Source organism: Merops nubicus, unplaced genomic scaffold (assembly GCF_000691845.1).
Source record: "Merops nubicus isolate BGI_N331 unplaced genomic scaffold, ASM69184v1 scaffold13630, whole genome shotgun sequence".
NCBI lineage: Eukaryota > Metazoa > Chordata > Aves > Coraciiformes > Meropidae > Merops > Merops nubicus.
The window spans coordinates 54,567-82,004 of record NW_008583656.1 but is presented as its reverse complement, the minus strand read 5'-3'; the positions used below and the strand labels follow the sequence as shown (position 1 = coordinate 82,004).

The 27,438-nt window shown below is 39.5% G+C and overlaps 1 protein-coding gene across 1 annotated transcript in view; it reads right to left on the bottom strand.

The window, feature by feature from the left end:
- LOC103774338 (LIM domain only protein 7-like) overlaps positions 1-27,438 on the bottom strand; it is a gene marked incomplete at its 3' end in the record, with an annotated part of 69,666 nt that overhangs the window by 14,960 nt on the left and 27,268 nt on the right. Inside the window, exons 4-6 of the mRNA XM_008941738.1 lie at positions 1,749-1,779; positions 1,228-1,341; positions 545-743 (exon numbers count right to left, since the gene is read on the bottom strand). The remainder of the gene's footprint in view (positions 1-544; positions 744-1,227; positions 1,342-1,748; positions 1,780-27,438) is intronic.

The window sequence follows — 27,438 nt, the reverse complement described above, 5'->3', positions numbered from 1 at the left end:
TACAAATTTGTTTTAAGCTTTAAAAATGGGAGAGAAACACAGGTTACAGATGTAGGGATCCAATGTTACAAACTTCCTTCTAGTTAATTTTCTTCCCATAACAAACTATCAAAAGTAGCAACTACTATTTGGTTTTTCACCTAGGTGGGAAATAGCGAATATTCACAAACTGAGTGAAGACACAGAAGTCTAGCATATCCACACTAGGAACAAGGCAATAGACTTCAGCAACTGTTGAATTTTAGGTGATCCCATCAAGAACTATGGGAAAACACCCTGCACATACACACATCCTAACACGTCAGCGACACCAAGAGTCCCAGCAACCCTTCCTAGGAAAATTCATGTGAGCATTGCTTTGTTTCTACCAACAGTTAAAGGTCAATATTTACTTAAGCAAAACGCAACTGCAGCACTTGCAAAACCGAAGTTGCCTTCCAAGCCAATTTAAGTAGTGGGCACCTGAAGTCTTAGGTCCATACATTGTCTTCTCCTATACTCATAAGACATATGTCAAGAAAAGATTTCAGAGAGGAAAACATACCTTCGCTGCCACCTTTCAAGGTTATATCTGATGAAAAGCTTGTAGAGGATCTTGAACCAAGAGAGTCCAAGCTATCGAAGGAATCGTCTCTTTTATGGCTAGCTGAAGATGAGAAGGGCTCTCCTCGGTCTATGTACCAAATATCACCGTACCCGCTGTCCCTGCCACTCCTGTTCAGGTGGCTAGATTCTTCAAGTGCCTGTGAGAGTAGGTTTCACAATGTCTTTTACAGTAATTTAAGATTCAAATGCTACTTGTAAGTTTTCACTCAAAAATTTTTCAAACGCATTTTGAGTGCACAAACGAACTTTAACAGACTGCTACAAAGCCCTACAAACAAGATCTACAACATCTCAGGTAGGAGATGCAACACAAGGTCTTAAATTTCTCTGATCTCAGCTAAAAGGAATTAAGACAGGGGTCTTCACAATCTACCACATCAGTCAGAGTAGGTGGATTCTGAATTTCCTGATTGTATGGATAGCAGAAGAACCAGTGTAAGCTAAAAATCAATGCTTTCCTATGGACTTTGATAACAAGCAAAATAAACAAAACAAATAGCTATGCTGTCCAAACTAAAAATAAAATTAAACCCCATAGAGACTGTTTAGAGTTGATGCTGCAATTTATAGCCAAGCATATAATTCAGGCTATTTGTTTACTACTCTTTTTGGGTTCCTTACCTTGGTCAATGCTTGCCCTAGTAACTTCTCAAATGCTTTAAGATTCAGGTATGGACCATTATAATGAGGGTTACTTTGAGCTTTCCTCCCAAGCCAGTATAATGTAATCAAAACCTAAAATAGAAACCAACAAAAAACCCCAAGCTTAATTACTTTCCTTTCATACCTTGTACCAGTAAAAAAGAATCTCAGCATGCTCTTAGAGAGGTTTTCCACAATGAATTGTAAAATTTTGTTTACAATATTAGCTATGATGTGCACCAAAACCAATTAAAGAGTGTTACAATGCATCTCATGTATCTCAAGTAAGCAGATATAAGTACTGTTAATAATTATAACATTTATTTGGGAAAGTAAGCTGCATAGAGATCATCGTAAGATGGCACTAATTTGCATTAGATAAATGAAGAGCTGAAGAATGAGGTAAACATGATAGTGCCATAAACAGAAGTGGTTTTAAAATATTTAATCAGAATTAGCATGAAATTGTTCCAGAAAGCACTGAAGTAGATGTGTCTTACATTTTTCACTCTTCTGTTGGTCTCCTCCGGTCTGAAGCAAGGCAGGGAATGAGAAAAACAAAACAGAGCAAAAAGTTTTAAAATACCTGACTTTAATTATAATTCAAGATTTGAAAAGTTTCAAGCCCAACTAGAGGCCTGTACAAAACATGCAACCCTGACTGTTCCAAGAGAAATAAAAGTATTTTGCTCAGAATTCATAGTCATAACTCTGTACTATTTCAATTGTTAAATATAAAGTGAGAAACTAGCTCCTATCTTGTAGTTTCTGATTTTAAAGTCATGCAGAAAGGCTCTAGGCTTATTAGCTAAGGTTTTTAGTTACCAAAAAAAAGAGTAGAAAACAAACTAATGACCTTGGGAAATACAGCTTCTATTAGCCAGGAAGATCTTCAGTCCCATATGAAGGTAGATTCAATTGTGACTTTTTCCCTGATTGTATTATTCATTCTCATGTATTTGCCTCAAAGACAGAGAATGCTTCAGACTACAGAGAATTTTTCAGACAGAAAAAAATGAGCAACTGAAACTGGGACATCTGGGGAGAGATGTTATAGGGCTGGAAGGAAGGCTTGTAGGCTTGCTTTTGTGTAAGATACGTGTTACTCCAAAAACATTAAATACGCAATCACTACCATAACCAAACTTTTTTTGGTAATATATATGTAGTGAATTTGTGACACCTTGCAAGTGCACCAGTGCACACTCCCAGTGATCCTGTTCTCCTCCTGCTCGTTTGAAGCACAAGCTTGGCTGGGAGCCTCTGGCAGGTGGGCTGTGACTCAGCCACAGCCATCAGCAACACCACAGCCCCAGCCCTCAGGTGTGAACATTCTGGGCTGGACTGCAGACAACAGCTCAACACCACTCCTGCCCCACAACAGGTCAGACCAACCACCTATAAGGGTATCTGTCCTGTTTCTGGCCATCTAAGAACAGAGTACTCAAAGGCTGCAGGGAAACGGTAGAGTCACCTGTTCAGGGGACAGTTAGCACAGTGATGACAGGGCCTGCTTTGTGTCCATGGCACACTCCATAGAAATACACTACTGATGCAACATGACAACCCACAGGAACACAGACCATCCAGCCTTCTTTCTTCCCAGTCTGAGAGCACCTGGGGCACTGCCTGGTGCAGCTCTAACTGCCCTGCCCATCCCCACAGCACAAAGAAATCAGGCTGCCAGGAACACAAAGTCCCGAGATGGATCTAACCCACATCGACCTCACCTGCAGCTTCCTTAATATCACACGCCAGAGAATCTACTGCCTTTGTAGCCAGCGACTTCTTTTTCCACAGATAAGGAGGAACACTTCTCCTTTAATGTGAAATATTTACACTTATTTAAAAAAAAAAAGGCAACAAAAAAACAAAACAGAGAAACCACCAAAAATTTCCATAACACTTTTTTTTTCCCACTGAAGTCTATCTTTTTATAATCCCCTTCCTTTTCTTCAGTACAAAGATTTCTTTTCCAGTGTCCATGCTGCAAGACACACCATGGCCATGACCTAAAGTACTGACTACAGACAGGTTGGTTTCCCAAGCTGAGGATAGGAGATTCATTTTTGTGGTGGTGTTTATCAACAGTAGACTCCCCACACCCAACAGAGAACATCTTAAAGGTTTACACTCTTCAGCTTCAAGGTCTAAAAGCCTTTCATAAGCAGAATTTCTTCTGTAATTCACAATTATAAAAGCAGAGGCCATGCATGCCCTTCCTATGGATATCTTAAAGTTTCCTTCCAAACTTTGTCACTCTAGTAAGGAGGCTGCCCACCTTCACGTACAGCAGAGCTGCATGACTGATCATGATGTTCACTTGTGCTTTCCACAAGTTCTCCGGGATCATTTAGGTCAAACATGTGCAGCAGGAGCAATATTCGGCTGTCTCTATATTTCAAAATATTTTCTATACTGGAATAACCATAAATAGACTAGGCCTGTGTACTTGGTCTACAAACAACGCAAAACTTAGGACATTCATGTAAACCAACAAGCACAGCTGAGACCCAAAATGCAGGCAGGGAGGTATTTCACACTCGAAGGACAGATCCTGCCCCACTCACATGTTTGCTCAGCTAACAAGGGAAGCCAACGGGCACATTGTTTACTCTTTGTGAGCAATGTTTCCTCATTTGTGTTACTGTTCTCCTTCTCTGAATTACACTTACTGGTCTCTAAACCTTTTCAGCAATTCGTCATGATAGATGCAGTCTGTCAAGCAGAAGGAAAAAAAGAAAAAAAACAACCAACCACACACCAAGAAACCCTCTGCTAATCTAGAACAATCAGCTCCTCATTCACATAGGCATATTTATTCTTCAGTGGTGCTTAACCAAGGAAAAGGAGGATTCTGAATGATGAATACACTGTCCTAGAATCTGTGTAAAACAACAGCTATATAATGTTTTGCCAAAAGAAAATCCTGAATAAAGAAGCAATGCTATTATCTTGCTGGAACTTGCATTAGATGGAGTTTGGATACACTTGCAAACATTCTCCATGAAATAATAACCTTTTATATGTACAACTTGGCCAAGCTCACGATGCACATCCAAACTTGTATGCAGAAGCCATTGCCCAGCTATCCTCCAGTACATTATATTTTAAAATAGCTGGGTAAATATTTATTGGATAAAAGTGTAATACTTCTACTTTTTCTTAAGAGCTTCTAAGAGGAATGACTTTTTCCTGTGAGCATCAAAATAAAAGATGCAAGATGTAAAGTCAGTTGCAGTAAATGATATGAAACAAAATGAAGTAATTACATTAAATAGAAGTTCACCTTCATGAAGTGTTATCAAAATGTAAATATTATGCAGTACTATGCAAAGAATTCAACTGTGGTCTTGTATATAGCTCTGAACAGCTACAATTCATAGCAGGGACAAAACAGAAGCACCAACCTCAAGCATAGCAAGTTCTTTGCTGCTGGAGGCATGACCTCAACTTCTCTCACAATCTGTTGCTATCTACCAACAAGCTCCTGCTCTCATCTCCATGCCCTTTTGCAAGTCTCTCCCTAAACACACAGGGCTGAAATACAGTTTTGCACACTGTATTTCAAGAATTTAGTTAGAAAATGGAGTGCAAGAACTTCAGCAATGCATCCTTTAAGCTTTTTGAACACTACTGGACCATTATAACCTTATTTTGAACATAAATCTATATCATTGAAGTGCACAGACAGCATTGCTTGCAGAGCCATCTGTCCTACAAAAGTTGTTCTAGGGACTGAAGGGGTAACCCACTTGCTGAAGTATCTTTATCAATGCAAATAAATGTCAATCCTACACTGGGCAACTGTGAAAGAAGTCTACTTTTTGATGTTTTCATCCAAAAATTGTCATTGAGCCCAGCTGTTGCTGACTATTTTCTTTATGAAAATGTTATGCTGTGTAACCTTATTTCTGGCTCGAATAAGTGAGCGCCATCATGCTGGAAGGCACACGAAGGCCGCGGCTTTGCTCGGGACGGCAAAGCCAAGGCTGCATTTTAAAAACAACCTGCTGAAAGCAGAGGGTTCCTTTCCAAATGACAATGCACCACCACTTACTGATCCACTCTGCGTCATATCAAACATCTCTCTCTTCCCACAAGTTTTATCTCCTTTCACTAACAACGCAAGTCTCTAAGGATATCTGAACTAGGCAAAGGAGAGTGATCAATATCTTCCAGAAATGATTTTATTTTGAATACTCCATCTGTTCCTGTCAGCCTCAGCATTTTAGCATTCATCCTGAGGTTTGAAAGAAAAACAACAGTAATTTTCCTTACCTAAGCCTTACATCAAATCCCAGCTAACAAAAACATCTTGAAATTTAAAAAGCACATCTTCTAATTCACAGAGCGTAAACCTTAATTGTTGGCAATGGTTTCAGTAAAGCCTTATGTACAACTAATCATCCCGGAAAACATATATTAAACATAACATCAAAGTCTAAAGGCTGTGAGATAACAATATCTGGGAGTTTTATAATAATTATGAAGCACACCTGCGTGATACAAAGGTGAAAACTGATGCAAAAAGATGTGAAATAACCACCTGTGGAAAAAATAATACTTTGTGTCAATCATCTCATCTACGTCAATCCTTGAACAAACAGAAAAAGACAAATGGGACATAAATAGCTGTCACTTGTTAGTAGATGATACGCTTATAAACCAAATACCTCTGTGAGGTCTGAACACAAGGCAGATTCAGAGACACTGCTTACACCTAGCCAGCACAGACTGACAGGTATTCCTCTAACAAGGGCCACTCTACGAGTATAAAACTGAACCGCAGCTCAAGGAATTAATTCTCAGCTCTGCTGTTTGTTCAAGGTTGAATAGCAAAATTAGTCACCAAGGCCCTAGCCTGGCAATACAAAGGCTTTGGCAGCAGCTCTAGTTCAAGGATTTCCTGGTCTCCCTTCCCCTTCCAGCCACTCCTGTTTGCTGCCCCGTGGTTATGCCAACATGACTCTGAATCACAGCACGATTCCACGTTGTGCATCAGGACCAGAGAGGGTTGTGCCTAATTCTTTGTTTGGGTTTTTCCCAATATACATTTTCAACCCCCAAATTAACTCACTCATCTGTTTTATAGCGAGCTCACACACTGGCACTGCTGCAGAGACAATGTGTTTCTGCAGAGGAGAGGGCAGGGGGCTTGGTGGAGGAGTACTCTGCTCCACACACCTGTACCACCACAGTCCCTGCCCGACAAACCGCCAGCCAGAGGTGCTCTGTGCTTCCCAGCCACTTGCTGACACACCTCCAAGGAGTTAGGAAAGCTTGCTAGTATTTTTGTAATGCACTTTAAGATACTTCAAAACTTAAAAAAAAAAAAAAAAAAAAAAAATTAAAAAATATTGTACATGACTGTCTTGGTTCAACAAGAAAGCACCTTGCAGTACGCAGAAGACCACAGTACTTTAAGAAATCAGGCATTAGACTTTAACCAATTATAAAATATATCCACTGGCAATGCTGACACAGACATACACCTCTGCAGTGACCCCTTGCAAGAAAGCAGTGTGCTTTCAGTAGCTATGTTTAGGCTGACTTATTTCAAGACTTTTAACAAATATGCCCTATGCCTAGGATTTTGCTTTCTTAACACATTAGATGGTTTGCTTCCCCCACATCCTACTACATGTTAAATTATATAAACTAATCAAATCTAGTATTTAAACTAGTCAAATCTACTTGGACACTTCATTTGATTATTGTCTACAGATAATATCAATGTGGAGCTCAAGATCAAATCCAAGATATGAAGAAATCAGAGAAAATTTCTGAGGGATGATTTTACAGCACCTCATTCCAAAAGCATGGCTTTCAGAGGGTCTGTTTCTCATGTAGAAACATAATTAAAATATAGATATCAATCTAGAAACTGTTTTAATTTGTTTTTCCCCTCATGAAAAAAGGTCAATGAAAGAATCCCCCTCCCAGATAATGAGAGTTATCTGCCCAAAAGAGGCCACATGGTCATGCCCAAAAGAGATAATAAAAATCTGAATCCATTTATGGGGAGAAAGAATGGACAGAGACACTCCCACTGATAGAAAGGAATGTGCCAGTGACAAATGCACTCTGCCCAGTGCCAAACCCTTCCCTTGATGACGAATACTCCACAAAACCCAACAGCTGCCAAGGCTGTCTGTTTTCCATTCCTCCCTCTGTATTACGGATGTCACACACACAGGACTTGAACAGATTTGTTTTAAAAAATATTGATGTTCTCTCTTTGAACATCCATCCACCAAGGCAGCAGTTCTACCTCCCAGAAACCCTTTGAATGACTTGGAAAAGCCGTGTCCTGGCCCGAGAGTGGAGCAGATCAGCAGGCTGCAGAAGCAGACCACTCCTGAGCTCCTCACTGAGCTCCAGGTGCTCTAGCCCAACACCAACCAGCTTCACTTACGCTTCCAAGAAGGACGTCTGAGGGTTTGAAGGATTCTCCACCCCCGCCGAGGTATGCTGTGCAGGATATGAACGCTGGCTGTCCAACTAGCAGCAGGCTTGTGCTAAATTTCAGCCTCTTCGGCCACCTACTCAACTGCTATTAATATTGCTGTCATCAGATTTCACTGAATTCCCACATGCTGCTGAGAATAGAAAGGCTCCAGTAGAAGATGGAGCTGCCGCATTGGTACAGAAACATGAGGACATTCCTCCAGCACTTGGATTCTTAACGAACTGATATCCAACCCCGAAAGCCACAGTTCACTGCCGAGGTTGCTGGAAATAAAACAGTCAAGTTATGGCCACAGCGCTCAAGAACAGCTTTTGGAAAGGCACCTTCCCATTTGACTGTAAAAAGCACACGTATTTTCCATAGCAACACAGGCACCAGACCCAATCCCACCTACGTTGCAACAACACACAGAGTCAGGTATAAAATGACAGCAGAAAGCTTTTTTTCATGCTCCTAAAAAACCACTGGCTGGCAGCAAGGAGCTCTGTGGGCCCTAATGACCAAACAGCCTGTCCCCACCTCATGCCCTCACCTACTAATGAAGGGGCCGAGGGGTGGAGAAAAGATGTCCAAGAGGGGAAAGGCGGAGAGAGAATGCAGTCGGCCAACACCCTCCATGGGAACGTGTCCCCGTCCATTACCTCAGAGCCCGTCCTTCCATTCTGCCTTGTGAGCATGGCGCTTCCTTGCTGATCTCACTCATTATGCTTCCACACTATTCTTAAATCCCTTATCAAAACAAAAACAGGCACTTCCAGAAACGTGCATTGGCCCTGGCAAGTCACTGGACACTAATGTCATCCATTTCCTCACACTCTTTTCTGACCCCTCCCCGGGTAGTCCATTTCTGCCAGCTTCCTCACATTCCCAGTCTTAATCTACAGGTTCTCCCAAAGAGAAAACTAGTATTCAGGACCGTGTAGGGCAGAAGGCATGCCTGTCAAAAAATAAAACCCTAAAAACATCCCCAGAAGAACAAGCCTGTGCATAGAAGCCTGGTTGATAAACATGAGCACTCCTTGGCTCTCATCTTGGGGCTGGACATGGGAAGAGAGATGGAGCGCTGCTGCAGCAACAACTTGCAGAAAAAAGGGAGACATGGTATCCTGCAGCTTACTGCTCAAACATTAAGCCACATTAAAGAAAATTTAAGTATTTTTAATTATTACTGTAGCTTTGTTAATTGGTCTCTTTTTGTGTCTCACTCCATTCTTAAAAACCCATAGAAGTCATCAGCTTCAGTAATTGCAAGTAATTAAGCTGGGTATTTATTTTACTGTTGTTTGTTTGTTTTTCAGGGCAAATCTAGAATTTTTCCCCACTCTGCAAAGGTTACTTTAAATTCCAGGTCTACACTGATATCTACAGAAAAATAAATAGCATATATTTTAATTTTGAAAGGTACCAATCATCTGCCATATACTTTGGCCAATAAGCATGAGAACATCCATTGACTCTTAACAAGAACAGATGAACCCTCTCCACAAAGAACTGGCAGTTTCCAAGTTGACTACAAGCTTTCACAGAGCATTAGTTGTCGTCACAGGAAATCAAACGGTTTGTTCACATTCTAGAGGACATTTGAATTTCAGAGGTAGAACTAATTGTTTTTCAAGAAACACACTTCAAAATACACAGCAATTTAAATCGATCAATGGATGATATCATATCACTACTTATACACCTCATTGATTTTTATAGCTTCCGAACTATTTGTAGAACTTGGAGCATGTTACCTTTCTGAATCACTCTTTTTTTTCCCCCCCCCAACCAGTACCTAATATAGTTGACCCTTGCATCAGGGTCATTCTACATGTTAACACTTCTACCTTTTTTCCTTCATGGTGCCTTCTGTAAATTTTGAGGTTTTAGATTCCCCTCTGCCAAGAATCGACAGACTTGAGCTCATCCTGTTGATGAACAGAATGGTCATTATGTCAACTAACCTTGCATTTGTTTTAAAGATCCTTTATTGTCATATCAGGGAGGTGGTGGAGTCATCATCCCTGGAAGTGTTCAAGAAATTAGTTGATGTGGCACTTGAGGCTATGGTCTAGTGGTTAGGGAAATGTTGGGAGGAAGGTTGGGCTTGATGAAAATAAGTAAAAAATAAGTACTGAAATAGGCAATTAACCGCAATCCTGTAAGTTTTCAGAAACATATACAAAACCACACAAAGGTCCAACTGTTACCTAGCACAGAAATAGTTCAGCAGCGTTGTACAAAAAAGTATTCTGTAGAAAGTATCTTACTTGCTTTAGCTAAGCTGCAGCAACCATGGCAACTCAGTTACCATTTTTTCAAGACAATATCGAAATGCACTTTCTCTACTGCCTGATGCCTCTTTTCCATTATTAAATCAAGTATTTTCAACATCGTTGTCCATTTTACTCCCACTCTTACACCTAACTACAGTATTTCAACATCCCATCTTCCCACAGGCAGATGCCAGAGGTAATTTTGTAGACTAGCCCTCAATACTGACTCATTTATTCCCCCTAAGCATTGCCCGGACACTTCTGTACCAACTCCAGGGATGGATAAACAAGTTACCACAAGATAAGTTACCGTAAAAAAATTTCCACCTACTCTGTAGCAACTGCCCATTTGTACTCTTGCCCTTGACCTCCAGGGCTAATACAACTGTTCAATTTGGCTAAAACATTCAGAGGTGGTCCCTCAGGAAGAGCTTGGACTTGGCAGGTTATACAACTTTGCTTGCTCAGAAACAGAGAGTTTTATAGCCTCTATAATAGGAGAAGAGAAAGAAAACCAACCACCTCCTACATTCAAGCTCCTCCCTTGGTCCATGCCCAGGGAAAAATTTAGTAAATGTAATCCTTTGTTATTTTTGTGTCAAGCAAACAGGTGGTGATGTACAAGTGCCTTGTGTATGAGCAAAACACTTTACTGCAGCTTCTAAATACTCAGTGAGGTTTATTTAATTTCTCAGGGTGTGCAAAGAAAGATAGAAACCCCATAAAACAAGTCTATACTGTATCATTTATACCAGATATTTGGCAACAAACAAATCCTCTGATAAAGAAACAATAGACTGACAGTAACTTACGCTGAGTATTGCTATGTTCAGGCCTGCGCTAACACCGAGGTGGCAACACTGGGGCTCACCAGCCCAGGCAGGTATCTGCTCAGCTGCTGCTGTTCTAACACATACACAGAGAGCAAATCAGCGCAGAGGTGACCCAGAGAATTCACAGCAGAACCTAGAGCAGATGCCCTACCCGCTGCCTGTGAGTGGGAAGGAACATGGACTTCAGTCCACTCCAGTCGCCATCTCTTTGGGCCAGCCAAGACCTATAAATGCCAGCTGTACAGCTGAAGATGGATGCATTGTCCTGAGGGGAGACAGGCACCCTGTGTTTTGGGGGTATATGGGATATGCAGCACTTGGGAATCACCTGACAGATTTCTGATGGCTCGATTTTTCCCCTAAAGCAATTCCACCACAGTGCTGGCCAAACTATTGTACAGGTGGACAGGCGATTTGGGCAGTGTCTACCCCAGCCCCTCTTACCCTTCTCAACTGGTGACATTATTATTGACCAAATGCTTTAGCAGTTTGATGGGAGGGGGTTACTAAAAGCACAGCTTTTCAGAAAGTGTCACAGAACTAGCATTTTGGAAAGAATTCAGATTTATTTATAGAGATGGACAAAGAAAAGATGACAAAATGGAGGTACAAGGTAAGCGCAGTTTCTTCCATGATAAAGATTTTGGAAACAAGTTAAAGTGATGGTGGAGTTTGTCCTTAAGTAGAAATAAATCACTACCACGTCACTCCATCATTTAGTGCAGTCTCTACATTTGGAATAAAAGTTTTAAAGGACTACTGGGTTTTCTCAGTAATATTTTGGCAAAATATTTCACAAGCAAATAAGAAGCACTGAAGAAATTATAATGCTTCCTTTTTGAAATTTTGCCATCTTTACTCTATGGGGCTTTTTTGGTTTCCATAGCAACACAGAGCAGAACATCATCACTCATCACACAGAGCACAAATGTATGAAACAGACTGAGCCCTGACCTCTTGCCATTGAAGTCAGGTCTCTATTATCTTCAACAGATGCATATATGTCCCCCCAAAAAGTGAGGTACACAGATACAGATTATTTCCCATGTTTTCTTGATCTCTCTTCATTTGTGAAGATGTATTTAGAGCCTGGAAAGAGCACTCCAATTAACGCAAAATCAGAATGTTAATTTATTTCCCCTTATCAGAAAAGAATACTAAAAGAGCATGTACTCCCTTGAACCAGGTCTCCCAGAACACATGATGTGAAACAGCAATGCAATATAAAACAAAAATAAGATGCAGAAATCAATTAAAATTCACAAAGTGTACTACTCTTAGCAGAAATGTGCCCTTTTGTTTTGGGGAGCAGACAAGATTGAAGATAAGCAGATATTATTTTCCTATTTGCTAAAATTCTCACCTCCCATTCTCAGTTCCTGCACCATCCACACATAAAGGAGCTCCTTAAATATCTACTATTCTAATTCAGGTTCCTTATGGCTTCAGGTTTATTTCTGTAACATTTGAAATAACCAAATTCAATTTGTTGCTATCAAGATTACTGGATAAGTATTAGTGTTTTTTACTTTTTTTTTTTTTAATAATAATAATTTATCCACCCAAGTGGACAGGAGCGCTTTTAGACACTTAGAGCAGCCAAGTCAGGGGGTATTTTTAAACATTTGCTCAAAACATTAAGCTTTTTGGGCCAGGTTTTCTGGCCGAGTTTTTAATGTTGGAAAAATGAATGCTTCTTTACTGCAAGTGAGAGAATGGGTAGAAGTCCAAATACTTGCTTTGCCAGAACGTTAGAAAGCCTGTGTGGGAGGCAAAAAGGAGGTGGGGGTGGAGTGGGGTGTTAAGCTAGTCTGACCGTATACCTCTGAAGCTGGAGAATTCCAAACTACTGAAACCAAATGTGCAATTAGTCATTTGAGAGTTTCTGTTGTAGTTAGAGGAGTCAGGGAATAAAAACCTGAACAAAATTAACGATATGGGAAGACAATCCCAGCCAGGGAACTACAGATGTTCCCACATCTCTCTTTTACTGGTACTTACGAAGTGTGTAATTTGTACCTCAAAACTGATGACTGAGGGGAAAAAAAAAAAAAAAAGTGCTTAATGCACCAATTAAGACACCACCAAAATGTTCCAACAAGCTATTACAACCAAGTCTGGTGGTAGGGAGGGAGTGGAACAAAGCAATCAGATTCTGCTCCAAGTGAGGCCATGGCAATATTCCAAACATCTTTAATGAGTGCATGAGTAAATGCTAAATTAGGAATCTTCCCTCTCTTGAGAAAAAAAGATACTTTATGCACTAAGTCTTGGAAACTGCAGCTAGCCATCTGCAGAACTTCACCAACTGTCTAGCCAGATGAAGCACTAGAGAAGTAGGATCCTTAAAACACACATGGTGGTTGTAACCTATCTTTCCCAAAAGTCAACCAACCTGCAGAGCCAGGATTACACCACAATAACCCTTGGTCTCTGGAAGAGGCTATTTCACAAATCCTTTTCCTAACAATCCTCATAATTTCTGTGCAGAGACCAGAGTCTTGTTGATCCAGAAAAGGTTAAGAGAAACCTTGAGGCTCTCATCTAGGAATCCATAGCTTCTTCAGACTAAGGGTCTCTTGAAAACCCTGGCAATGGCAATCATTACTCCATTTAATCACTGCAAAGATTAAATCAAACTAACAGTTAAACTGTAAAGTATGTCAACTGCACCAGTTTGCTACAAGGCTCAGCTTCTTCAGGGATAGCATGCATGTTGTGTTAGCAACTGCTAAATCCAGACCTGCTACCTTGCAAGTGTTGATGGAAGCAACCTGTTTGATCTCGAGTTTTTAGCCCTATTTGATTCAGAAATCACAACAACAGTGCTGTCTCTATATTCCCTGTTTTCCAATTCAGTGAAAACCTTGTCATTCCCCAGTTAAGACTGATAATCTAGACATGATGAAAAATGCAAAGGCAGTTCCACAGAACTAATCTGATCTTTCTCCTCTTGACTACACTTAGTTCTCATGTAGCCTACCTGAAACAAATTCCAGTTGGGTTAGAATCGCATAAGAAGGCATCTTAGAGGTCTTATCACCAACATGCACACCAGAACAGTGAGACTCAGAATAACTCCTGAGGCCTCCCCTCCTCCTTTTCACCTCCAGGCAAACAGCTACAGGAAGAAATTAACCCAGTAAAATGGAAGAATAATGAATAGCATCCTCCAATGAGAGGATAAAGCAGTCTTTGCTGATGGTTTAGGAATAGGCTGTCAAACTTCAGCAAAACTCAGCTGCTCCCTGACAGGATGGCAACCACAATAGAATACAGGAGAAACTAATGGGATAGAAATACCTTCACCCTTTGACCCACAGACAGTATACATGGGAGACAACCTTGAGCATTACCATCATGTTTGGTTGTCAGATGGCAAAATGTTGACCACATTATCTACACAACTTTCTGTAATATACTTTCACTTTGTTGTTCATAGCATTAGATAGGCGTAGAAGGCCATGAAAAAATAGCTGGAGTGCTTTTATATTATCCTCTCTGCATTTCAGTGCAGATGCAGTTAGTGGCCCAATGAACCTGCTAGACTATATATTTTAAAAATAAATTTAATAGAAGTCACCATTTTACGTGGTTTTTCAGCAAGTGAAGGTACAAAGACATGCAACACCTCAACAAGGAAACACATTTATGGTGTAGTACGGAGTACAAGTTTTCTAAGATACTAAAGAAATAGCTTATACTGCAGTGTAAGTTACACAAGCCTCATCTTTGACCACATAAATCAGTACTATCAAAAACAGCTCATGATATAACAAATCAGCCATCTGTTTGATGTTAATTTATTGGAAGACACTGATTCAGAACCACTGCAGTAGTCAGATATTTACTGCTTGGAGACAGAAGATGAATGTGAAGTCTTCTGACACATTGCATATAAAGCTCTTCACTTGGAAAACAGCACATTGAGTACATGTAGAAGTATGCACCCCAAAGTTTTTATCAGGGAGGAAAGCATTTGTAGCAGCTTTTGCTAGGGGAAGAAATCCAGAACTGTTCTATGAACCCTGGACAGAGTATCAGGTATGTTATTATTTGAACTATTACTAGAAGTGACATAGTTATTACTTAAGACCCTGAAGAAAAAACCCTAACTGACACAGGATAGGTACACAGATGAATATATTTGAACTTTTTTGTATAATAAAATTACCAACAAAAAAAAAGCAGGCAGTGCTTCAAAAAGGAAAGTTACCAGGAGAAGAATAATAAATTAAAAGCACAGAGATATCATTCTTTGCAAAAAGAAAAAACAAATTCCTGTCAAAAGCAGTCCCAAATCACTTCTAAGCAGCGCCATTGACATCTCAACATTGATGAATACTGATACCACAGAAGTCAGTAGATTGACTGTAGAGTAAAAAGACCTTTTAAAATACATAAATGCACAGTTAAATTCATTCTGTGCTGGTTTACAATGTGTAAAATCTCAGATACACTCATTCTGAGTGTCACACCAACTCCCTTCAAAAATACGTTCACTAACACTGTCATGATTCCAGAGTAACTTACAGAAATGAAAACTGTTTTGACATTCTGCTTTCTTCAAAAAGGATTTTATTTTTGCTAATTTTTGTTTGCATAGAGGATCTTGTGTTTCACTGGTACAACTGAGCCTTGCCACAGTGCTTTCACAAGCTGAAGATTGGCCAAGGAGTACCATCAATGGTAAGAGAGCTTTAGTGAAACAGAAAAGCAATTATCTAAAAAAATAAAACATAAATATCCAATGAATACAATATCACAGTATTATTCTCTTAAATAATTACTAAATTTTATTGAAAAGACTGCAACTTGCTTTGTTTAATGAGACAACTTCTTTTTCTGCTCTCTCTTTTCTATGAAGCTTTTAAAGTTGACCATCTACACCCAGTTGGTAACACTCTCGCCTTTGTCTCCCTATCTTGCTGTGCTGGCCACCACTTAAAGAGCCACATGCTTTCCACTTCTGGCTATAAACTAGTTTCTGCTATAACCTCCACCACCAAGGAAAGTACAAGGTAATTTTTTTTCTAATAATTATCCCCTAATTATTTTTTGTATGTAAGGTTTGGGTCACTATACACTTTCATAAGCAAATGCATGGAAACATCTACAATTACTTTTTTTAACACAACTAAAACCTAACCTTTTATAACCATCACCTGCCCTCTACTTCAAAGTGTGCACTCTTTGAGGCTGATCCAGTGTTACTGTTTGTTTTGTGAGTTGCCCAGCACAGACATTTGAGCAATAGAGAATGAAAACAGCAAGAGATCTTCACTGGGTATCCCAAATTAGCTGAAGAGTTATCAGAAAGCTATTCTGAATGGCAGCAGTGGTGGCACGCAGAGCGCCTACAGCCAAGGGGCTAGAAACTGACAAGATGCTACCTCATTCTTCATTTATTGTAATAACATTCTAAAATATTTTATAGGTGAAGATTATTCTTAATATGTTTGTTTTGAAACCGAAAAGCATCTTCATAAATAAACATACAGGATTAGCAAAGAAGTCACAGTAGCAAGAGCTAAAGTAACCTGAAATAATTAGCTGCTGGAGGGAAGGTGAAGGTAGAAAAAACACCTTACTGTTTAGTAGTTTTCTTCCACTTTTTTCACTGCTCCTTATTTCAGCTTATAAGAAGCTTGGTCTCTCCTGTGACTGAAGATGCACAAATAACAGACACATGCTCCATTAAATGTTGTATGCCAAAACCTACATGCAATTAAGCTTGACCAAACAGTTTCTAGGGACTTGAATATATTTGCTTTCCTGACAAAAATTCTGCAAACAAAAGCTCCTTCTGTGAATAAGGTACATGTGCCTTTGGTACATGTCCATCAAAAAGATTCTTTCCCCATGAGATAAAAGCAAGCTTCTCTCTCCTAACTGATCAGACAGCAACATGTCATTTTTACATGATGAAAATCACACAAACACATTCCTGGGCAGCAAAAGACAAAAAGTTATTTCCAGTGTTCACTGCCTCCCCAACTCCCCTGAACCAGAATTAAGCCAATACAAAAGTTTTCAGGCTCCTTTTGGACCTTAAAACCAAATCAACCCAACAGGACAACCAACAAAAAAAAACCACTTCACCCAAATCTCTAAGTACAAAAATGCAATCTGTTCTGTGTAAGGAGTGTTGTATTTGAAACTGAGTAAAGGCATTTTGGTAAAGCTGACATCTTGCAATGCTTCTCTAGTACTAGGGACCAGATGACATTATTTGTCTGTCATAGCTAATGAAAAAAAAAGGGCTCTATTCTTTCACATTAGCTGTGAATCAAGTTTTGCTGCCATTTCTTCTGTCCTCGCTACACTGTCCTCTTACTTGTGTAATACCTGCACCACTGAACTCCTTTCTTCTTCACAGACTGTGCTACACAGGGAGAAGCATTCACTCTTTTTTGACCTACTGCTTCAGCATTTTCATGTGCATACTCATACCTGAGCTGCTTGAGGGAACCAAGCCTTTGTCTTTTATTCTCCTCACATATTGTTATGATCAGTTTGTATTTTTATTTAGACAGTTTTTCAAGCCATTGCACTTTTTCATTGTAAAACTCATGCTTTAAGAATGGATACATAGTAAAGACTAAAAAAAAAAAAAGTGCTAAGAAGTGAACTTATTTCATGTATTAAATTCTTTCTTAAGATTCCCTATCTCTTTCCAGCCCTATTTTAAGTTTGAGTTCAGTGAAGATTTCACAACTGCCCAGATTAAGCTCCAGTTTGAGAATGGATTCTGAATCCTCTTTGGATTTAGATTCTTCTTGGTTTTTACCTTACCCAGCTTCTCCTTCCCCATCCCTTCACTGCAGTGCCCCATCATGTAAATACACTTCCTGAGAAAACCAAGAAGCATCAGTCTTTCATTCCAGCCTTTCTCCTGGTAAAACCCATCCTGTTCATGGAGGACCTGCCTCAGCCTACTCAGAGTCTGAACCATTACACCCTTCCAAAGCAGTGCTGGCAAGCCAGGCGATGGGCTGATGTGTCCTCCTGTGTTGGCAGCACGGTGTGCAACTGAGAGCAGCTGCTGTGCACTCAACACTCATGTGGCACCCAAGCAAGCAAAGCTGGGACACAGACTCATGCTGTTTGGTGTCATCAGTCCCGGATTCATAGATTTAAAAATCATATCCAAGCAATGAAAAAAGAATATTTCTTCTGTTTTCTGTTCAGTAATCTACAAATGTAGTTATGTCATTTTGGTGATGATCACCATCCCAGACTGACTACATCACCTGGATAACTGGAGATTTCCAGATAGGTTATTTAATAACCAAATAAACCAGCCTGTTGAATACATCCATAAACTAATCAAACAGAATTAGAGAAGACTGAATTAAACTCAGGAATCTGATCACAGCTTAAAGAGGAAAATGCTTCAGAAAGACAAAAATGTTGCTCATAAAGAGAAAAGTATCCTTTTACAAGGGATTTTTTTTCCTCCTGAAGGAACAAAAATACTGCTGTGAAATGGCAAATACTAGTAAATCACCAGCATGAAGTGACTTTGGTATGATTTCTCAACAGCAGTCAACATTCACTAGAAGAGGTGAGATCAGATTTCAAAGAATAAAATGTTCTGCATGGAGCAAGGCAGTTTTTTGCAGGGTGAACATAGCAGAAGAGTATTATGCATTACTGATGCATCTTATGCAGCCTGGGTGGGTGTGTGCCTTCTGCATAACCATCTGATGTGTGATCTTACAGTTACATTACCCATGCCAAAAGCAGTAACAAAACCTCTTCAATTAACTGATCTTTTTAGAACAAAAGTAGGTTTTAAGTAAGGATGCTGAACATAGTATATGCAAATACATGTGCCAGCTTTTCAGCCATTTCTTATTTCTTATTCAAGCAAATTTCAGCCATTCTTATTTATTTACCATTCTTAAGAAGCTTTTACTAAAATTTCAAATGGTTTGATAAAAAAAATTAATTAAACACTAAATTCCTAAGTAATAATATTATTTTTCTGCTGTGACTGCACAAACTGATCACATATAGAAATAGATACTGGTCTACATTAAGAGATTTATATTTTTCCCCTACCATGATTTTATTCATCTCTTCAGATACATCTGTAGAGAATGTTCCATACTTTCTACAGCTTAGCAATGGGAGATTGCTTGACTGCTCTAGCAAAACAAATCAATTGCTTCCCTAACATTTGTGTCTGATCTTTTCCTCAGTCTTGCACCTTTGGAGAATGTTAGCCTAGATGTACAGAAGTGAAAAGCAGCTTTCATGGGATGGGACATTTTCAAAAACACACAGAAGTGTCCACATTGGGCCAGATCTAAACTCTCTCTCCCAAGATTTCATCTTCGCATGAAACCTCAAGTGGTTGCCTAAGGAAGAATAAAAATACAGTAGGCAAGATACTTCTCCCTCATGGACTTCCCAAGCTAGATGTGGTTTCCCTATATTAAGTAACTCTTTAGAGGTTGCCCTTCTGTGAACTCCTCCAGTGCCCCTTGAACTCAAGTAAGGTTTTATCATCCACAGCATCTGCTGACAAGCCTACTGCCCCTCCATCTGGTTTGTCTATCATGTGTATAACACGGGATAGAGTGACTAGTTGAACCACGTTGTCCATGACATTTGCTACAGGGGGTTTTGTTTGTTTGTTTGTTTGAAGCTTGCTAGTTTCTCGACCTCTCCTCTCCATCCATCATCTCTCTTCCAGGCTCAGGACTCCTGGCATGTTTAACTAAACCTGCAGTAGAAACTACTCTTCCTTTTTGGTCAGAGAAGTATCATAAGGATGAAGGTCTTCTATTTCCATATATTTGATTTTTTTTGGGGGTATTTGGAAAGATGAGTGGGAAAGCGAGGAAAGAGAAAGCGATTAAAGCCTAAAGCTTCCAGCAGCACCACCAGCAAACCCCAGACTACGTGCAGCAGCACAGTGACCCATCTTTTTGGTTTTTTTCCTATTACTAATACTCCTTAACAATGCTTGGGTTTTGATTCTGGGTGGTCTCAGAAATCTCCTAACCCCATTACCTCAAGCCTAGGCAGTATCAGCTGTTCCAGAACTCATTTTACACACAAAATCAAAATTGTTCCTGTTTTCCTGTTCTCACTTAAGTAATCCAAGCTTTCCTTCTATTTTATACATAAAAAAATAACACAATTACTGAAAAATTAACCTACAAACTACTTTACGAGAGTAGCTGATAGTGGTAAGTTTGGACAGATTAGGATCAGTTTGTGGAATTGTGCAGTAATTCCCCAACTGCATGAATCTGAGATGAAAATACATTGCATCTTGAAGTCAAACCACACACAAACACTGTGCCTCCTGTTAACTCGAGCACTTTTAGCTACATCCTTCACCCAGTAGGCGATCACACCTGAAAGCATCTTGGAAACATCAGGTCATGGAATTAAGAACACATTACTGTGCCATAAATGCAACAAGCATACTTCAGCGCTTATTCAAAGGGCACAAGTGGCTGTCTGCAATTCAACAGCCTTTGCAAAAGTAGAAGTATTTTGAACTTGGCCTCCCTTTCCCCACCCCAGTTAAATATTTTATCATATAACGCATTGGAATCCACGTCAGTTGATGTGTATCTGTACATACTGGGTTCAAAGGTGTGTATGTGTTTACATTTGCAGGACGTTTTTTCTAGAAGGGAAAAGAAAGAGGAAATATCATCCTCATTAGTCAACCTTCTTACTCTAGTTCCAGCAATCAGCTGCAGCAACTTTCAAAATTTTTTGTTCTGAGTCAGTTTCTGATAGCACACTCCCTGCCTGAGCAGACTGAAGCATGAGGAGGGCTCAGTCAATACCCTGAAGGGCAGAGCTGTGGGACAACTGGCTCTGCAGGAACCTCATGATATGCAATGAGGACAAAGTCCAAGTCCTGCCCCCAGGGCGGATCTAAACCCTGCAACGGCAGGGCAGGATGGGGAGCCAGGCCCTGAGTTCCTGCTGGGCTGAACATCAGTTAGCAGCAGAAACCAGCAACATCAGTCAACAGCACCCAGGGCCATACAAAATGGAGCATGACCAGAAGGACGATGGACCCGATCATCCCCTACTTCCCTCAGTGCTCATTACACTGCATCTACAACACTCCACTTTATCAATGTCTTTCCTGTTCTGGAGGGCACCAGACTGGAGATTGCAGCAAGTTAACTGAAGGTCACAGGGACAATCAGGGCTGGAAATCCTGAACTTGATCATCCAGCCTGTAGACCCTGGAGAAGATTTCTCCTGTTGGGTTTTATTTTGTTGTTGTGGTTTTTCCTTTTGTTTCTTAAAGATAACAGATCTCTATCATTTAAAAGAAACATGAAAAAAAAAATCATGCCTTTGTGTGGTTAAGCTTGGCTGCTCTCTAGCACTCTCCATTACTCCCCACCCTGCCCCATGTGGCGATACGATTTCATTTAACTGGCTCCAGTGACAAGATGAAAATGACCCTACAACCCTCTTGACACATACTTTATAGAAATATTTGAATTTGTTATTGCATTACCAATTACGTTCTGTGGTACTCAGAGCAGAGAACTCCTAATGCCACTTTGAAGGATACTATGAGTGCTCCAATTAGAGCTCAGATAGAACTGAAATTTCTGAAAGTGCTGTAACAGTAGTATTAATCACAGCTCAGGAATAAAAATGGCCAAACAGTTGGCCCTATGGTTTTATATGAAGTAGGATCCAGAGCTGTCCAGACAGCGTTCACCTGCACTTTCTGTAGATGTGACTATGATTGACAACTCCTATATCTAGGGAAAATTTTAAGAAGTCAGTTTCCCCTGGTATTTAAATATAGGAGCTCTTTCTACTAAGTTGTCTGTCTACAGAAAAGCTAACAACTTCAGGAATTTAGCAATAAAATACAATGTAAAATAATATACAGAAACATGTATGCAAGTTCACTAAGTTCAGAAGCTTATTCTTTTAGAAGTCCTTCAACTTCTAACCTGAGACACAAGCACTATTTTTTTTTAAATCAGTATCAAAAAATGCAGGTTTTCTTTTTACATTATCGTAACTCACTGCTACTCATCCAAATTGCTTTCCCCTCTCTGCTGCATTGTTTTATAAACTGTATTTAATTCTGGGATGTTAGAGCATTGATGTGCATCCTTAAAATGAATATAGGTGCCCAAGGTTTAGATGCATTCCCACGGGAAACCTAAAAGCTTACAAATACTTAACACAAAGTAAAAGAGCACTCAGAAAGTACTGTGAAGGCTTTTAGTAGTAATGGGTTTGTACTCCCTCCTCAAAAATTATTCCACAGATACTTTTAAAGTGTAAAACGATCAAAAACAAGGGCTTTGAACAAACCAACACCTTTCAGCATAAAGCTACTATAACCTCCTTCAGCAAATCATTCAGTTCTACAGCATAACTGCTTAAATTCCAATACAAAGCTATAAATCTGTGTTACCAGAGATACCTGAACTGCTCCGAACGAAACCAACACACACCAATGTTTTTTTTTTTTTTCCAGATTTGTTCAGGCGACTCCTGTACACTTGTAGGTATGGGTATACAACTCCAGAAGCTTTTCATGCTTTCAGCAGAATCATCTCACAGAACAGATAAATGGTAAAATCAAACACTATCAAGACTATGATCCCATAAAGGAAGTGTACATATTAACTGTTAAATTGTTCATTTTTTCTGCTGAGTAATCACAAACATTTCTCTTCATGACGAGAAACATCCTAGATAAAATAGAAAGATTAAAGAGCACCACACCCAACACTTCATAGACTTTATACTGAAGAGTTGGAAGTGAAGGTATGGTCCAAAGTCTGGAACATTTTATTGCCTACAACGGTTTCACTGCAACGATGTACAGCTTATGCAAATAAATGACATGACCATTTTACACTAAGCACAACAGCTTCAGAAGACTGATAGACTGTACTCTATTTTCGTTTTCTTTACCTCTGCATAACTCATCAGTATGAATAAAAGTTAAACATGTGAAACGCATGATCTTGAATTTGGATATAGCCTAAACAAAATAAATACAGCAAGGTCAATGTTTTGAATACAGCTATGCCAAGGAATATTAACTGCTGTAAATATTACTCATTTCTATGAAAACGTCCATAGTAAGAAGAAAGTTTCCACACTTAAAGTCATAGGAACATTTCTAGAGTCACTCTGAAGTCAGGGTGCCATACTTTTCCATTTCAAAGGAAGTGTCACTAAGGAAACTCAGTTACAACAATTACAACCACACGTGTGAGAAATGTTATTTCCCTGGATATAAGAACAGAAAAAAGGTGGCATTCACTGTTCTAATTAAATTTTGGTTAAATGGTTTGCATTTCAGTTTTCAAGACCCACATGTTTTTTCTTCCTTTCATCTCAACTTGAATTCAAAGATAGTTTCTTAAGCCTTTATGTCCAAGTCTTTGGGGTGATTGATGCTGTAGCCACACAGGTACAAGCTGAAGACCTGACACAGTATAAGTTTAGGGCTAACTACTACCATAGTTCTTGCACTGAAGATCTGGGCTTTCATCCAGTTCACAACTTTCTATTCTACAGGAAATAAAAAGGCAGGAAAGGGTGGTCCCGTGTTGTGTGTTTGGGGTGTTTTGTTTTGTTTTGTTTTTTTTCCCTCAGTCAAATTAGAACTAGTTTTTTCAACTCATTAAAATGTGTGTTTCATGGAAAAAAATAAACAGTACAGCAAATTCAGGTTCAGCTCCATCATGCACTCTTATTAAGCATGAAATTCTTGACCAAAAATGTTTTCAAGGAGATACAGTAACTCTGCAAATGTATTAGATATGGAAGAAGATCCAGGTATGACTTCTTCAGTGTTATCAACAGCAAACACCAGCTCTGAGCTACCTCACCACACACTGAGTTGCACCGTCTCCCTCTGTAACACTGCAACCCAAATTTCTGGTCAATCTGTCTCTCTATCTTGACTCTGCCTCCTTTGAGCAAAATAGGGCAGTTCTTTCCAAGGGACAAAATTGGATAAGTCCCAGGAGAGTATCTCATCATTACACCTCAAACTTCCAGGTAAGTCTCTTGCCAGACAGTTCACAGATCTGAGAACTACTGTCAAATCAACCCTAAAAAATTAGTCTTGAGAGGTGGTACTGCTGTCACAATTAAAGCTCTCAAAAAAAATAGATTTCTAGGAGCACTGACAACAATATTCCACTCAAAACATGGAACATTTTCAGTGTTTTCCGTGCCAACTGCTTTCTTCAGTGACCTGTTTGGCAGTGATAGCATTCAGCCCATAGAACAGAAATTTCACTTCACCGTTGTTGACCCTACAGAAGAAAGCAGCCTGAGCAGCAAACACAAGTGTAATGAGGAAACCCAGCATATTCCCCCGGACCAGATAGGAAGAACACGAAAGTAATGAAAATCCATCAACTTATATTAAAAGAAAAAAAAAAAAAAAAAAAAAAAAAAAAAAAAAAAAAAAAGTCTCCTTTTCTAATTAGAAGCTAAAAGCTGCAGTTATTTTCCTACCACATGAAGAATGGGAAGCTGCTAAAGGACTGAACATAGAACTGGAAGAGGCTACATCTGCGTTCAACCTCTCCCTGCTACTGCCTCACTGTTGTTTTCAGCAATGCTGTTGTACCTGCACATTTAGTAGTTGCACCCGAAAGGACAAGGGATTCAACTTCATCCCTGAAGGGAGGCAGTGGCATTATTGTAATCCAAATTATGGGCTAAAGAAGATAAGTACTACACGATGCTTTGTGTTTGGCTTAACTTGGTGGTAGCAGGCTTCCTTTTCACCAGGCCCTAAAGGGAAATGGTTGCTAAGTGGCTGATAGGTGTGATATGGCAGAGAGTGAATCCTCATGCATGCTTAAAATTGTTCATGTTAGTATAACAGGTATAATAGTTCATTCTTATTTAAGCCAGAAGAAAACCCCAAGAAACATATCCTGCTCCATATGGACAAAGAGATGCAAAATACATGCTTACAACTGCATCACTTAGCAACTACTTCATTTTCTCAGGCTCTCTTTTAAAAGTCTCTAAACTTTGAAAACATAGGGTTTTTTTGTGGTATTTTAAATTCAGAAAGTAGTATATCTGAAATGAAACTGAAGGCCTGTTTCAAAAATTCTGCTTCTGAAATGCATGAACACAAGGATGAACATAGCTGATAACAGTTGTTACTTCTCTCCAGCTGGCTCTAGTTATATAAAGCTTTATGCTACGGAAAGCACAGCATTCAAAATTTTCCAAGATTGTTTTTTGCTTTAGGAAATTATGAAAAATAATTGAGTTAAAGGAACATTAGATCAATAGATAAAACAATCCAAAAGTTAGAAATATCAGGGCTAGAGTCAGAGTTCTGTTACTTCATCTCATGCACACACTTAACCCCACCTCAGCAAGACTTCTCCAGCAGGGCTGCCCGTTTGCTCCATCAGGTTTACACCTCACTTAGCACACGGGAGTGATGAGTGAAGGAGTACAGAGCAGCAGCAAGTTGGAGGCCTTATCCAAAACCAAGTTCTGCAAGGTGCTGAGGTACTTCCAGCCATCCTTGGACAATTTCTGTGTTTCATTCAAGATCTACTTTAAACATAACCCTGGAATAATACGATTAATAGAAGCCAAATATTTTTATTTGATATTTACTGAAGGATGAAATTAATTTAGTAAATTCAACATCAGGACTCAGAGGCTTGGGACACCTTCAAAAAAAGGTCTGCTATTTGGGATTAAGACGTTTAATTGTTTCTAATTTTTTTTGCTCTTTTTACATTTTCATCTATTAAAGCACCATTTTTTAGATTTATTAGTATTATTTAATAAGATTCTTTAAGTGGTTACCTCATTTTACAGATTTTATTTTTCCAGATGAAGTAAATAATTTGCTTGAAAGACGAGACAAATTTTAATTATGCCATCCATCTGATTGTTCAGGCTGCCCCCTTTAAAACTGCTAACTGGGATAACACATTCCATCAGAATAGAAGTTTGGTGTCTGCTTAAGCAAACTCCCACTTTTAACTCCATGGCATGATTTTTACTAAGAACCCTTCCACAGCTGGAAACAACTGGGTGTGTCACCTCTAAAGAGCTGGGTAAGGAAGTGCTTAACATTTTAAAATAGTAACCACGCTGACAGCTGAGAGTCACTAAGCTCTTATTACATTCTTAGTTTGACAGAACTAAAAAAGTATTAAGACAACCTTGAATTACTATTAAAAAAAATTAAAATAAAAAACCAAGCTGATTGGCTTTAAAATCAAATAAAAAAAGCTGATGGGCTTTAAAAAAAAGCCCATCCTGTAATTAAAAATAAAAAGATCCTAGGCTAAAAAAAAATAATTCAAATATCCTGAAATAACTGTAGAGGAACAGATGCATTTACACAATTAACTAGCTACGAAACAAGAAGATATGCATGACCGCTGGACAGAGTATGTGACAAATAAATCCATCTTTACGGGAACACATGACTGTACTATACCACTGAGCAATAACTTTTGCAGCTTTACAGAAAGCCTAAACTATAAATCTCAGACATTAATCCACACTCCCATTTTCATTGGCAGAAAAAAACCCATCCATGGTAGTGTATTTTTTCCACATCAGTCGACTACTAATCTCATCACTGATCTGGCAAAACATAAGGTTTGCAAAGCTCTGAACAGCAACCAGTAATTTTAACCATCCCTCTTCACACAAACTTCTAAACAATGAAATTTTAAGGAGCTTTTTCTTTGCAAAAAGGATAATCACATAATCACTTGGAACAGAATCTGTTTTTTTAAGAGGATTCTTGCCTCTCCTTACCCAGACACTAGTAGTAATTACAGGGGAGATTTCATGTTATGCCTGTGCATCATCTCAGTTGCAATAGAAAACAAAATGTAAGTTAAAGTGGCCACCTCCTTTACCAGATAGGAAGATTATTTTCTTAGTACAGCTTCTGGCAAGTCATGAGAAACAGAGGGTCTTCACCTTAACTCAGGTAACACAAAACCACTACACCACATTCAAATGAAGAGTTTGTTATCTCCAAATGGCTTGGCATTGTTGTTGTTAACACAGAAACACCACCAAGTGAAGGCAGAACAAAAGCCAGCGAGCACATTCAGAAACGAGGAGAAAAAAGTTTTCCTGCTGTAGGACAGAGCAGTAGTCTGAGATGCCAGCAGCCTGAAGACACATGATTTTCCACAGGGTAAGAAGGAGGAGGTACCACACAACTGCCAGGCAGCAAAGACAGGAGGAACAGAGGGAACACCTCTTCAGAGAGCACACCATCCTTAGAGGGGAGGTGTTCCTTCCTGCAGGACCTTCCCACTGGGGTAATTCAGCAAGTCTACAGAAGGCCAAGCATGGCAGGAACAAAGACACAACCTCCCCACCAATGTCAGAGACTAGTTTTGCTCTGACATAAAATGAGAACTCTCCTTAGCAACAGGAACAGACCCACCTGTTAATGGTACGGTACCTTGCTCTTATCTGTTTGCCACACTGCAGGCAAATCAGGCATCTTCTTATGCCCTCTAGCACCTACCTGTATCCTACCAGTGCACTGCTCTCAGCAATCTCAGCCTACAAAGCTGACTGCTTAAGCCACAGTTTATTTAACCCACTTTGGGTAGATACAAAG